The 13315-nt window shown below is 38.0% G+C and overlaps 1 protein-coding gene and 1 pseudogene across 2 annotated transcripts in view; one reads left to right on the top strand and one right to left on the bottom strand.

Annotated features, from left to right (window-relative positions):
- The window catches only part of DNAJC27 (DnaJ heat shock protein family (Hsp40) member C27), an 80272-nt gene that overhangs the window by 27833 nt on the left and 39124 nt on the right, over positions 1-13315 (top strand). The window lies entirely within an intron of this gene.
- Positions 4633-5507, bottom strand: LOC143675945 (SAGA-associated factor 29 pseudogene; annotated as a pseudogene).

The raw sequence follows: 13315 nt of genomic DNA, 5'->3' as shown, positions 1-13315 counted from the left end.
TAACTATTTGGTAGAATTTTTCAATGAAACTAACTGGACCTGGAGATTTCTTTTCTGGGAGTTTTAAAAAATTATTATGAATTCAATTTATTTAATAGTTATAGGCTTATTCAAATCATCTATATCATATTGGGTGAGTTTTGGTCATTTGCATTTTTCAAATAATTGGTCCTTATTTTCTTAGTTGTCAAATTAGTATGTGAAGATAATATAGTATTCCTATATTATCCCTATTTTTTACCATTTGATCTGAATCATCTGTAGCAATATGCTTGTTTCATTCCTGGTAGTGATAATTTGTGTCATCTCTCTTTTTTCCTTGTCAGTTTTGCCAGTTTTAGTGATCCTTTCATAGAACCACTACCTTGTTATACTGGTTTTCTCTGTTGTTTTTCTGTTTCAATTTCATTGATTTATGCCTTTATCTTTAATATTTCTTTCCTTTTGCTTCTTAATTCATTTTGATTTTCTTGTTCTAGGTTCTTACAGTGGGCACTGAGACTATTGATTTGAGATTTTTCCTCTTATCTAATATATGCATTTTGTGTTATAAATTTCCTTCTCAACACAGCTTTAGTAATTTTGATACGTTATATTTTCATTTTCATTCAATAATTTTTTTTTAACTTCCCTTGAGACTTCCTGTTTGACCCATTGATTATTTACAAGTGTGTTGTTTAGTTTCCAGATGTTTGGAGATTTTGTTATCTGTGCGTTATTGATTTCTAATTTGATTCCATTGTGGTCAGAGAACATATTCTGTATGATTTCAATTTTAAAAAAATTTGTTGATATTTGCTGAATCACCCATTTATGGTGTATCTTAGGATGTAGTCCATGGGCATATGAAAAGAATGTGAATTCTGCTATTGTTGGATAGAGTGTTCTATAAATCTCAATTAGATTCATTGGTTGATGGTGTTTTGTTGATTCTGTATTTTTGCTGATTTTCTGTTTAATTCTATCTATTGATGAGTGAGGAATCTTGACTTTTCCAATTGTAACTGGATTTGTCTATTTCTCCTTTCATTTCCAACAGTTTTTATTTCGTGTATTTTGCAGTTTTGTTGTTTGGGATATTCACATTTAGGATTGCTATGTCTTCATTATATATTTTATCATTATATAATTTCCCTCACTGCCTCTGGTAATTTCCTTTGCTCTGATGTATACCTTATTTGATTTCTAATATAACTATTTCTGCTTTCCTTTTATTGATGTTTGCATGATATATCTTTTTCCATCCTTTTACTTTCATCTTCCCAATATCATTATTTTTGAAGTGGATTTTTTGTAGACAGCATATTTTTAAATTTAATTTAATCTAATTTTTTTAAATACCAAAAACACCAAACAAATGCAAACATTCCTATTTTGATCATTCCGTTCTACATATATAATCAGTAATTCACAATATCATCACATAGTTGCATATTCATTGTCATGATCATTTCTTGGAACATTGCGTCTATTCATAAAAAGAAATAAAACGAAAACAGAAAAAAAATTTATATATACCATACCCCTACCCCTCCCTTTCATTCATCACTAGCATTTCAAATTAAATTTAACATTTGTTCCCCCTATTATTTATTTTTATTCCATATGTTCTACTCCTCCGTTGACAAGGTAGATAAAAGGAGCATCAGACAAGGTTTTCACAATCACACAGTCACATTATGAAAGCTATATCATTATACAATCATCATCAAGAAACATGGCTACTGGAACACAACTCTACATTTTCAGGCAGTTCCCTCCAGCCTCTCCATTACATCCTGAATAACAAGGTAATATCTACTTAATGTGTAAGAATAACCTCCAGGATAACCTCTCCACTCTGTTTGGAATCTCTCAGCCATTGACACTTTGTCTCATTTCCCTCTTCTCCCTTTTGGTCGAGAAGGTTTTCTCAATCCCTTGATGCTGGGTCTCAGCTCATTCTAGGGTTTTTCTCAATCCCTTGATGCTGAGTTTCAACTCATTCTAGGAGTTCTGTTCCACATTGCCAGAAAGATCCACACCCCTGGGAGTCATGTCCTACGTAGACAGGGGGAGGGTGGTGAGTTTGCTTTTTGTGTTGGCTGGAGAGAGAGGCCGCATCTGAGCAACAAAAGAGGCTCTCTTGGGGATGACTCTTAGGCCTAATTTCAAGTAGGCTTGGCCTATCCTTTGTGGGGTTAAGTTTCATATGAACAAACCCCAAGACTGGGGGCTCAGCCTATAGCTTTGGTTGTCCACACTGCTTGTGAGAATATCAAGAATTCAACTTGGGGAAGTTGAATTTCTCCCTGTTCTCACCATTCCCCGAAGGGGATTTTTCAAATACTTTTCCACTCACTGATCAAATCACTCTGGGATTCATCGGGGCATCACTCTGGACAAAGATACAAAATCTTATACCTTACTCAAGGTTCCATGTACTTATGGTGTTCAAATAAGCTGTCTACATAGGTTATATTAGGAAATCCACTAGTCAAAATATAGATTTTGTACCAAATAAACATTTTTTGCTTTAGTCTCACGCATAAGTTGAAATTTTAAAATGTTAATTACCATCTATTTTCAGCTCCCTGCAGTAATGACCTTCCTTTGTTCTTCCTCATGCAAAAATAGACAGCATATTTTAAACACACTCTGCCAATTTTTGTCTTTTAATTTGTATATTGAGGACATTTATAGTTAGTGTACTTATGGATGTGTTAGGACATAAATCTGCCATTTTAGTTTTTTATTTCTGTTTGTTCCATTTTTCTTATTCCTGCCTTTTGTGGGTTTCTTGAACATTTTAAAAAAATATTTTTCAAACTGTAATAAACAAGTATACAAACATTCTTGACGTACAAACATTTTTTTTCATGGTGTGCAGTTAGTGATTCATAATATCATCACATAAATGTGTTTCATCACCATGATCATTTTTTTGAACATTTGCATCTCTCCGGCAAAAGAATTTAAAAAGGAAAAAGAAAAAACTCATACATACCTCTCATTGACCACTAGTATTTCAGTCTACTCTATTTATTTTTTTATTATTATTTTTTTTGCATGAGCAGGCACTGGGAATCAAACCTGGGTCTCCGGCATGGCAGGCAAAAATACTCAATTTATTTTAACCTTTGTTCCCACTACTGTTTATTTTTTTTATCCATAATTTTTACTCATCAGTCCATACCCTGGATAAAAGGAGCATCAGACACAAGGTTTTCAGTCATGGTCACATTGTAAAAGCTGTATCATTATACAATCATCTTCAAGAAATATGGCTACAGGAACACAGCTCTACAGTTTCAGGCAGTTCCCTCTAACTACTCCAATACACCATAAACTAAAAAGGGGGTATTTTTTTAGAGGCTAAAGAATAACCTCCAGGATAGCCTCTTGACTCTGTTTGAAATCTCTCAGCCACTGACACTTTGTTTTGTCTCATTTCTCTCTTCTCCCTTTTGGTCAAGAAGGTTTTCTCAATGCCTTGATGCAGAGTCCCAACTCATCCCAGGATTTCTGTCCCATGTTGGCAGGGAGGTTTACACCCCTGGGAGTCATGTCCCATGTAGAGGGGAAGGGCAGTGAGTTTGCTTGCCACAACTTAGAGAGAGAGAGGCCACATCTGAGCAACAAAAGAGGTTCTCTGGGGGTGAGTCTTAGGCCTAATTTTAAGTAGGCTTAGCCTATCCTTTGCAGGGATAAGTTTCATAGGGGCAAACCCCAAGATCGAGGGCTCAGCCTATTGATTTGGTTGTCCCCACTGCTTGCGAGAATATCAGGAATTTGCCAAATGGGGAAGTTGAATATTTCCCCCTTTCTCCCCATTTCCCCAAGGAAATACTTCTTTGTAAATACTTCTTTATTTACTGTCCAAATCACTCTGGGATTTATCAGGGCATCACTAACCTGGACAAACCAAAAAAATCTCATGCCCAATTCAAGATTCCATGTACTTATGGTGTTCCATTAAACTGACCATACAAATTAAATTAGGAAATACACTAGTCAAAATAAAAATTTTGTACCAAATAAACATTTCTCCCTTTAGTCTCACACACAAGTTGAAGTTTTAAAATACGGATGATCATCTATTTTCAACACTCTGCAATACTGACATTCGTTTGTTCTTCCTCATGCAAAATCATTTTTTAATTTATCTATTTAATCACCATCCTTGTACACTCTAGGCATTACTAAATTATACCATCTCAGTCTTTATCATCTCTCTTTCCTTCTGGTTTCATACATGACCCCAGCCCTTCTCCCTCTATCATTCTCACTTTCAGCTTCATTCAGTGTACTTAAATTATTGTGCTACAATCAGGTAGTATTGTGCAATCTATTTCTGAATTTTTACAGTCAGTTGTTTTGCACAGTCTCTATCCCTTCAGTACCAATTACCCAATCTCTACCCTATTTCTATCTCCTGATAACCTGTGTTCTTAACTGAAATTCTCCAAGTTCACTCATTAATGTTAGTTGAGCATTTTTTAAAGTTCCATTTTAGTTTATCTTTTGTGTCTTTAGTTTATAGTTTTGTTTTGTTTTTCTCAAGGAAGGAAAGAATATTTATTTGATCTCAGAAAATCTTTTGTTGCTTTACCCCCAAAGGGCAGCAGAAGACCATGAGTCTCCTAGCCTGTTTCACTTTTTCTTGGGCTCCTTACTGGCAACCACATACTGCTGAGCCATATTGAGGGGAGGGGAGGACTCTCTACATAGGAGGTGTCTTCAAACAGGATTGAATAGTCATCCTAGGGCCATTGTGGGGGCATATGGATCAGGGCATGGTAGAAGCAGGTGGTCTGGGGATACAGGGCCAACACGAGCTGCTCCTTCTGAAATGGGCTTTGGGGTCCGTCTCAGGTTTGGCCTTCTACTGAGGCAGGGGGATAATGCATCACCAGCTCAGGGTGTGTCTCTCTTTACCTTCTTCATCAATGTCCCCACTTCATACTTGTTGATAGTATGGCTGTAACTGACCAACTTGGCAAGGATCCACTGCTTGTCGCCATCCACAGCCTTCACCCAGGCAGCTACGTTGTCTCCAGTTTTGACCACATAGTTCCCTAGGGCTGAAATGGCCTCACAGAGGGGTGGGGGCTTGTCACCAGGCTTCCTGATCTACAGGGGCAGGGTCATTGGCTGACTGCTGCAGTAGGTCATCAGCACCCCTCTGTGCATGGTGTTCCAGGGGTCCTCTGAGTCATTATACAGGCCTGCAGTCTTGGCCGCAATCTGCCTCTCTTCCAACAGAGAGTTGATTTCAGCAGTCTTATCTGGGGCTTTCCGGACAGTGTTGCATTCAGTTTCTGCATCACATCAGCCTTGGTGGATGTATAGAGGCCACACAGTTTTGTCCTATAATAGGGAGAGATCTTGTTTGCATCCTCTCCTGGGTCTTTTGGATGTTCACCCGGTTGTGTTCACTCTGAGAATGTTCTCAGGGTTTGCTTGATCAGCTGATGGAGTTCTGTGGGAAGTTCTGCAATGCAGGAGTCAACAACCATGAGGGCCATGGTATATGAAGGGCACCAATGCCATTTTCTTTTTCCAGGTATCACCTCTCTCTAGTTACTGCCTGCCTTTAGTTGTTTCTGTATAACTTTTTTCAGTGGTTGATCTGTGTATTATATTATCTTAAATATTTCTTTTACATACATTTAGAACCACATCAGAAAGTGTTATAACTTTTGCTTCCAACATCAAATATAATTTAGAAAATACAAGAGGAAAAGGAAAACCCATTGTATTCACCCACATTTTTGCTTACTGTATTATTTTTTGCTGTTGGTCCAAATTTCCTTCTTTTATGATTTCCTGTCTACTAAGAGAACTTCCTTTGGCCATTCTTTTTTTTAAATTTATTTATTAATTAAAAAATAAACAAAATAAAACATCAGCATACATAATCAATAATGCACAGTATCATCACTTAGTTGCATATTCATCATTTCTTAGAACATTTGCATTAATTCAGAAAAAGAAATAAAAAGACAATAGAAAAAGAAATAACATCAACACAGGAAAGAAGAAAAAAAAAAGATTATACCTACCATACCCCTTACCCCTCGCTTTCATTGATCACTGGCATTTCAAACTAAATTTATTTTAGCATTTGTTCCCCCTATTATTTATTTTTGTGCCATATGTTCTGCTCCTTTGTTGACAAGGTAGATAAAAGGAGTATCAGACACAAGGTTTTCACAATCACACAGTCACATTGCGAAAGCTATATCATTATTCAATCATCCTCAAGAAACATGGCTAGTGGAACACAGCTCTACATTTTCAGGCAGTTCCCTCCAGCCTCTCCATTACATCTTGAATAACAAGATGATATCTACTTGATGCATAAGAATAACCTCCAGGATAACCTCTCGACTCTGTTTGGAATCTCTCAGCCATTGACACTCTGTCTCATTTCCCTCTTCCCCCTTTTGGTGGAGAAGGTTTTCCCAATCCCTTGATGCTAAGTCTCAGCTCATTCTAGGGTTTTTCTCAGTCCCTTGATGCTGAGTCTCCGTTCATTCCAAGATCTCAGTCCCACGTTGCCAGGAAGGTCCACACCCCTGGGAGTCATGTCCTATGTAGAGAGGGGTAGGGTGGTGAGACTACTCGTTGTGTTGGCTGGAGAGAGAGGCCACATCTGAGCAACAAAAGAGGCTCTCTTGGGGGTGACTTTTAGGCCTAAATTTTAAGTAGACTTGACCTATTGTTGGTGGGGTTAAGTTTCATATGAACAAACCCCAAGACTGGGGGCTCAGCCTGTAGCTTTGGTTGTCCACACTGCTTGTGAGAATATCAAGAATTCAACTTGGGGAAGTTGAATTTCTCCCTGTTCTCACCATTCCCCGAAGGGGGCTTTGCAAATACTTTTCCACTCACTGATCGAATCACTCTGGGATTCATCGGGGCATCACTCTGGACAAACCAACAAAATCTCATGTCCTACCTGAGATTCAAAGTACTTATGACATTCAATCAAACTATCTACATAAGTTGTATTAGGAAATGCACTAGTCAAAATATAAATTTTGTACCAAATAAACATTTTTTGCTTTAGTCTCACACAGAAGGTGACATTTTAAAATATTAATTACCATCTATTTTCAGCACCCTGCAATAACGACATTCCTTTGTTCTTCCTCATGCAAAAACATTTTTAAAATTTGTACGTTGTACATTTCACTATTATTATACACTCTAGGCATTCCTAGATTATACCATCTCAATCTTTAACCTCTATCTTCCTTTCTGATTTCATTTATGTCCCCAGCCCTCCTCCCTCTATCATTCTTGCATGCAGCTTCATTCAGTGTTTTAACATAATTATATTACAGTTAGGTAATATTGTGTTTAGCCATTCTTTTAAAGTAGATCTGCTGGTGACAAATTCTCTTAGTTTTCATCTGAAAATGTTGTGATTTTCCCTTCATTCCTGAAGGATGTTTTTGATGAGTGTAATATCCTGGATTGTTATTTATTTATTTTCTTTCGCCCTGGAAAATTTGTGCCACCTTCCTCTGACCTCCATGGTTTCTGGTGAGAAATGTGCTGTCATTAAAATTTTTTTTTTCCACGTAGGCAAGATGTCATTTCTTTCTGGCTGCTTTCAAGATTTTGCCTTTTCCTTTTGTTCTCTGAAGTTTTATTATGATGTATCTTGGTGAGTATTTCTTTGGGTTTATCCTATTTGAATTTTTATCAGCTTCTTGGATCTTATCAAATTTAAAATGTTTTCGGCCATATTTCTTTGAGTACATTTTCAGCCCTGCTCTCTCTCCTCTTCTCAGCCTGATGACATGAAAATTAGATCTTTTGTTGTTGCCCCACAGGTCCCTCAAGGTCTGTTCATTTTTTTTTTAAAGACTGTTTTCTCTCTTGTTCAGATTGGTTCATTTGTATTGTCTTCCAATTCAGCAATTCTTCTGAATCCCTCTATTCTGCTACTGAACCAACTGCTAAGCTTTTAATTTTGGTTACTGTATTTTTTAGTTCTAAAATTTCCATTAGGTTCTTCTTTATATCGCCTGTGTCTTTGCTGAGACATTCTATTTCTTTACTTGAGCCTCTCTCTGTTTTTTGTTTGAAGTATGTAGTTCCTCATTCACTCATTTTTGTGGTAATTGCTTTAACATCTTTGTCAGATAATTTTAATATCTCTCTATTGACATCTGTGTTGATTGTCTTTTTTCATTCATTTAAGATATGACAAATGATACATTGTTTGAATGATTTTGTATTGAAACCTGTACATTTTTGTATTATTTCATGAGACTCAGGAGCTTATTTAAACCTGTTTTAACTGGTTTTCTTTAATACCACTATGGCGGGGAAGGGGGGCATCATCTCATTACTGCCAGGTGAAGGTACAAGTCCAGATTCCCCAAGGGAAGGGAAACTCCTCCTCTTTGTGATTGGGAGTTCCAGGTCCCTCTATCTATGCTCTCCATGTCATAGTGGCGAGGGCCTCTTTAGGTGAAAGAACTGGCTCCCCAGGTGATCTCCACTGAGACAGTGGTCAGGGGCCTCATTACTGGCCAAGGGGGATAAAGTACTAGCTCACTTTTTGACTTTCTCTGACACTACTCAGTAGGGGTGTTGGGGCACCTTGTTACAGTCTGGAAAAAGTGGAGTTTAGATTCCCCACTCTTCCTTTCCTGGAATGGGCAAGAATAAAGAGACAATTCTTTTTTTGTGATATTTTACTGGAGTAGAGTAGTTATTGTCTAAAGGTTTCTCATCTGGTCCTTTGACCAGAGAGAACACGTTTTTGTTGTGCTTTTTTTGTTATTGTTGTTGTTGCTGAACCCATTAGCATTTCTGAGTTGCTAATTTCTTTAGTTACATATCTGGTATAAATGAGGCAAAAAGAAAATCCAGAGGACTCACCACCATGTCATTCTGAAGATCTCGAGGTCCCTAGCTGGGCTGCCATCTTCTCTACTCTTTTTTCAGTATCTTATTTATGATTTTTATATATAAGGGATTTTAGTTGTATTCAACAGGAGGAATAGGGAAAAGTACATTTTCCATCTTCCCTAGGGAAACATAACTTTTAATGACTGAATAATCTTCTATTTTATGAGTATACCTCATTATTTAAGTAAAATGGATTCTTTTTATATGTGAAATCTTATAAGGGGTTAAATCTATTTCAGAAGCATAAATTATTGTTAGTGAAAAAGGCGTGAAAAGTCTTTTTGACCAGAAGTTTGACAAAGATACTATCCACCAGAAATGCTAACATAAATTACACCAGATAAATGAAGTTAGAAGATGCCTGAGAATTAATTTGGTCTAGACCCCTGCCCAGTGTAGGAGTTCTGTCTGCAGCATTCCTGATAGATGGTCATCATTTATTTACCAGATATCTACATTCCGCGTTCACTCTGGACATTGGAAGGATAGCATCCCTTTCCCGTATGGACTTAAATATGTCATTAAATAGATGACAGAGGGCTTGGGAGCCCTGAGTACCAAGGCTTAGCCTATCTGAGAGGTCAGGAAGTCCTTTGCAGGAAGCAACATTTAAATTGAGAGCTGGTAAATAAGTAAGGGTTATGTAAGTTGTTGGAATCCCAGGACAATAATTATACATAGGACATTTATGAGTGGTACAGAATGTAGAAGTTTGGAAAATGAGTATCTAATGATAGGGTCTCACTGCTTCATGAGATAATCCTTTACAGGTTAAAACATTCTAGTTTAGCATCTTCTTCTTTATGTAATGTGTTCCTTTGATGTTCACCACTGATTCTAGCCTTGTTTTTGAAGCAAGATAGACTGAGTCTGGGCTTCTGCGAGAGAGCCTTTCTAATATATGTTAGTCTACTCCTCTCCAGGTAAAACATTTTTATTCCTGTCACAACAAGATCTATCAGCATTTCTAATCAGCCTCCTTTGTGTATGTTCTATAGTTAGCAGGCATGGAGACAAAATCTGAACCTAATATTGCAAATATGGCCAAACTAGTGAAAAGCACTAAGTGTTTCTGTTTTTAACACTACACTTCTATTAATGCAACCTGAGATTGTTATAGAGTTTTTCAGCAGCTTATATGAACAGAAATATAATTAATAGAAACTCCTTGAAATCACCACTTCTGAAGTACTTTTTTAATGAAATAGCCTTGATTTTTTCTTTTCTTTTCTTTTTTTTGTCATGTATTTGCTGTCTGCAGCTCACACCCTTACCCTTAGTCCCTTTTGACCATACCAAGTAATCTTTTTTCTGAGCCCCAAACTGGCCAGAAGATACCCTTGCTCAACACATACCTAGTGTAACACCCACAGCCATCCTCATGGCCCCTGGCTTCCTCAGTTCCTCAGTACCTGTCCTCCATCAACGCTTCCACTGTCACCAGTCTTCTTGGCAGATTTGCCCAGAGTGCCTGCCGAGAGCTGCCGGTCTGTGTAGTATGTCGGATTACAGTCTTAGAGGAAAGTGTCAAAGGGAGGACTGCTGAGGGGAGTGCTGGGGTCTGTATCTCACCACCAATGCTGTCTGTGGCCACTGATGCATGCAACTGAATTCTTGAGTATTTGTATGAGTTAGAATTGTCTTACAGAAGCTTGATTTTAGAAACTTTCTAAGGCTGGAGTAATATTAAATTAACAGCTTATTCTAACCCACAAAGTAGATGGTTTCCCACCTAGCCAGGTGGAGGTGAAAGTCCAGGTTTTCCCACAGCCTCCATTGACACATGAGGGGAGCAGTGGGGGCACTTCTCCTTATTTCTGGGTGGGGGGGCAGGAGTTCTAACTCTCCATGTGGTGTCCACTGACACTGAAGTGATGGCGACTTCATTACTGCTGGGCAGCAACTACTTCTTTAAGAATTAAAGAATCCTAACCCCCTTAGCACCCTATTTAATTAAACTTTGGATATAGCAAGCCTACCAGGACCAACATTAAAAGTTTTTGGGGAGACTAGAATAATAAGATTGTTGTAGGGAATTGTTGCAATCATCTACTTTAAACTTCTCATTTTATGGATGAGGAAACTAAGCCTTAGAGTAATAAAATAATTTACTCAAGATTATATAGCTAGCTAGTTGCTGATTCCAAATGTGGACTCAAGTCACTTGAAAGAGATGTCAGTCGTGCTTGCTTAAGTCTGTTTTTACATGCAGATCTCCCTGATGTACATTTAAAAGTTCTTTTCCCCTTTGGCCAGTCCATCACCATTTTGTTCTCTACTGCAGCACATTCAGCCATTCAATTCAACATATATGTCTCAAATACTTATATTTGCTAGATCTGTGGGCGACACAAAGATGGATGCATAATAATGCATGCTTCCACATTACTTACATTCTTGAAGGGAAGACAACTGGATGTACTAACTATAAAACCAGGCCGGAAGTGATATGAGCACATTCTGTTTGGCAAAGGGTAGGGGTTAGGGGCAGGAAAAGCTTCATGACAGATAATAGTAATAATTATAACTAGATCTTGAAAAATTGAAGATAGAAATATATCCATTTCCAGTTGTAGTTAGGAAGGCATAGGATGGGTTTGAGGAACAAGAAGTTACCTAGTTTGAAGGGTAGTGGAGGACCAATCAGAAAATTTTAATGTCATCTAAAAAAGCTTGAACTTTGAAGGATTGGTATTGGGAAACAACTGAAGAATTTTTGAGCCAGGGAAAATAAATGACAAGATGGGTTTAAAAAGATTGATGTGCATACTGTAAATTGTTTCTAGGGAGATGATTAGAATACTCTTGCACTAATGTAGTCGAGATAATGTTGGTGACAAAAATGGAAAGGAAGTGACAGGTACAAGAAGCATTAGGACTGGCCAGGACTGTTTGAATCTGCTGAGCAAAGGGAGAGGAAAGTAGCAGAGGTTAATACTAACCTTTCATCAGTCACATTTCAGGAGAAAGAACAGTTTGGGAAGGAATGAGGTGATGGATTTCTTATTGTACATACTGAGTTTGAACAGGGCTTTCAGCTGGAAGCATCTAGTGCTAATTAGAAATGCAGCTCTGAAAGTTCAGATGAAAGGGTTCATCTCAGAAGTTCTCACCATTGAAACTGTGCAAGTGGTTGATGTTGCTGAGTTGGAAAGAATTTAAAAAGAAAGGAAGAGGAACCTAGGACAGGATTTGGGGAGCTTAGTGGTGGGAAGGGGGTGGGAGCAGTAGAGAGAAGAGCTGGTGAAAGAAGGTAATTGAAGAACCAGGAGAATGTGGTATAGGGGGGCCAGGCAGCAAGAGTTTCAGAAAAGAAGGGAAAGTCCCCATTGTTCACTACTGCAGAAGGACTAAGGACCATGCGTACTGAGAGGAGAAGACTATTGGTCTTTCTTTATTGTTTTAAATTTTTTCTACTTTTGTTGGTTTTAACTTTAGGGGATCATTTCTTAGTTTTTTGCAAATTAATAGCTACTTAGTCTTGGTCCAGGTGTCTGTCTATGCTCAGAAACCCATAAGATACTTCATGCTGAATGTGTATAAGTTCTTATTTCTTACCACACATCCAGTATAAGTCTGCATTCATACTGGAATTTTGTGAAAAGAATGTGCCGTAATGGCCGCTGGCAGATTTCTTTTTAGCCCCATACTCCCAGTTTGTCAGTACTGCTCCTCACCCACCCAGTCTCTCATTGCCTCTGCCACTTTAGTGTGCCCTATGCTTTATGCTGCCTCTTCCGGGAATTGTAGATATGCCTTAAGGCAAGTTGGCATCTCTAATGAAAACGTCAAAGAAGGCCAACCAGAGAACGAAAACAAGGAGGGAAGGAAGGGAGAAGGTGCTAATACATATTGCTTACCAGGTACCATACTAGGTGTTTTGCCTTCATTATCTCATTTAATCCTCATGAAAACCCTGTGAAGTAAGTAGTATTATCCCCATTTTACAGATGAGGAAACTGAGACGCAGAGAGGTTAAGTGACTTGCCCAAGATCACACAACTAGTAAGTAAGTGTGAACCCAGATCTGTCTGACTCCAGAGCCTGTGCTCTTTTCCATTACATGACACTGAGTCTCTGAGGTCAGAGTTCCAAAGTTGGTGTACAGAGCCTGGAGTCACAGGGAAGCTCTGCTTATCAGCATTCTGGGGGAAGCCAACTTTGGGATGTGATATATAAATGGCTATAGCCCTTGCTGATACTTATGTCATTTTTGCCTTAATTCTTTTAAATTATTCATACATATTCCTAATTCTTCGTAAGAAGAACTTTACACTGTATAAATTGTGTTCTTTTAAGGTCTACTAAAAACAATTAAAGGTTGATTGTCTCTGGGATGTGGCACTAGATGTGGGGGGAGTGGGGCAATAGACTGTTGTTTTCCATTAGAAGTCCTGTTCTA

The sequence above is a fragment of the Tamandua tetradactyla genome, chromosome 3, assembly GCF_023851605.1.
Source record: "Tamandua tetradactyla isolate mTamTet1 chromosome 3, mTamTet1.pri, whole genome shotgun sequence".
Taxonomy (NCBI): Eukaryota; Metazoa; Chordata; class Mammalia; order Pilosa; family Myrmecophagidae; genus Tamandua; species Tamandua tetradactyla.
This window is presented reverse-complemented; position numbering and strand designations above follow the sequence as displayed.